The sequence below is a fragment of the Xenopus laevis genome, chromosome 9_10S, assembly GCF_017654675.1.
Source record: "Xenopus laevis strain J_2021 chromosome 9_10S, Xenopus_laevis_v10.1, whole genome shotgun sequence".
Lineage (NCBI taxonomy): Eukaryota > Metazoa > Chordata > Amphibia > Anura > Pipidae > Xenopus > Xenopus laevis.
Window position 1 is genome coordinate 83,472,185 of NC_054388.1, and position 2,430 is coordinate 83,474,614.

Genomic DNA, 2,430 nt, shown 5'->3' on the forward strand with positions numbered 1-2,430 from the left:
CCAATTTGTCAAATGCATTCTGTATTAGAGAATCATCTTTTTTACTTTTATTTCTCCATTAAACACTTTCCAAAGACCACTCATTCTAATGTGTCCAGACCATGTTGCTCTATAGCAAGACAGCACTCCAAGAACTTCAGTTTAGGTTTCCTTTCTTCTGTCCTAAGATTTTAATTGAGTTTTTCTTCAGGGCAAGATGTGACAAAGACCGTCTTTTTACTTAAAATCATCGTACATCGTGGACCTGTTATCCAGAATGCTCGGGACCTGGGGCTTTCGGGATAATGGATTTTTTCATAATTTGGACCTTCATGGCTTAAGTCCAATAGAAAATCATGTAAACATTAAATAACCCAATAGGCTGGTTTTGCTTCCAATAAGGATTAATTATAGCCGGGATCAAGTACAAGGTACTGTTTTAGTATTCTAGAGAAAAAGGAAATCATTTTTTAGAATTTGGATAAAATGGAGTCTATGGGAGACGGCCTTTCGGTAATTCAGATATTTCTGGATAACGGATCCCATACCTGTAATACGTTTCCGCTGCTTAGTCTGCAAGTCAAACATGCACAATCCATTTTTTGTTGCGTCTTCAGGTTGCAAATTGAATGAACTTTTAAGGCAAAAGTGGAAAATTTTTAGTTAATTGAATGTAGTAGGGATGCAACGAATCCAGGATTCGGTTTGGGACTCTGCCTTTTTCAGCAGGATTCAGCCGAATCCTTGTGCCTGGCAAACGGAATCAGAAAAGTAATTTGCACATGCCAATTGGGGTCTGGAAGGGAAATCACATGACTTTTCATCACAAAACAAGGAAGTAAAAATGTTTTTCACTTTTTCTGTTCCAACTCCTAATTTGCAAACTAGGATCAGTTTTATATTCACCCAAATCTTTCACTAAGGAGATGGAAAAAAACATCTGATGTGATGGTATATCTAGTATGACACTAGCCAGATGTATATTTTGCCATGGTTCTGCCTGTAAATGGTAAATTCCAATTAGTCTCCCCCTTATACAATCCTGCACCAATCACTTATTACTTTAGGTTGTGTATAAGACTGACAGAGAGTCTTGCACATGCCCCCCATAGTGTAACATTAACACTGCAATGCTTAACCTTTTGTTATTAACACAGTAAATATTGTATCTCAAACTAAAACAGACTCCTGTGCTTATATCCTTTCAGTACTTGAAGAAAAAGTTACTTTAACACATTTTCCTGATTTTACATTTTCCCGGATTTTACATAATTCTTCCTGGTCCCCTGAAAAACGTAAAATGGGGTTTCTACTGTATCTCAAACTGTTGTTGACAGTTATAAGGTCTGACCAGCAGGTGGCACTGTTACAAAATTCAGTATATTGGCAGTTAAAAATAACAAATAGTTATGAAACCGGAAAAAGAGTGACAATTGCAGAGATGCTTAGTGAAGCATCCTGAGCAATTTTACATTCTTTTTTTTTTTTTTTTTTAAGATTTACTTCTCCTTTAAACCCAGTTACAGAGCAACGCCACAGGAGCCAGCTTCACTGGGATCCCAGAGGTTTTATTCCTACTGTCTGTTTTGGTATTAATATTGTATACAGATCGTATTCAGTTGAAATCAGTGGCACATGTGAAATATTCCCACTATACATATTATACTAAAGGGCAAATAACCCCCAAAATGTCCTGCCCTTCTGAGTTTAAGCCTGTTTGGATAGGGGAAGGAAATCTCTCAATGAGAGTGGCAGGATCAGTACGGTTTTTGTTTTGGTTGCTGCCTGTTTCAGTGTCCCACAGTATCCTATAGATTGTAAATATTCCATACGTGCCCTAGTGGTATATGTGTGTACATACAGTTAGGTCCATAAATCTTTGGACAGAAAACTTATATTTCTAATTTTGGTTCTGTACATTACCACAGTGAATTTTAAATGAAACAACTCAGATGCATTTGAACTGCAGACTTTCAGCTTTAATTCAGTGGGTTGAACAAAAAGATTGCATAAAATTGTGAGGAACTTAAGCCTTTTTTCAACACAATCGGGCTCAACAAATAAGTAGGAAAATCCAGGGCCGACTATTGCCTTTCCAGGTTATTGCATGTGCAAGGAAGGACTCATGAATTAGTGTAATGCCGGGGAAGGAGGAAATAGTAGATGGAGAGGAGCCTCAGCAGGAGGGAAGCGGCATCCAACAGAGGAGAATGTTAAAAAAAAGTCTGCAAGTGGTGGGGTAGGAGGAGAGGAGCCTTGCTAGGGAGTAAGCAATTCTAAGTAGATGGATACGTTAAAAAAAGCACGAGAATGGTATGAAAGGAGTAGAAAGAGAGCAGGTATCTGCAATAGACTGAAGGAGAACCCGGGTCATCCGGCCGTGCCATCTCTGTTCCTTTCAAATGTGCTTTCTATATAAATAAGATTGATTGTTTGAGAATATCTTTAACT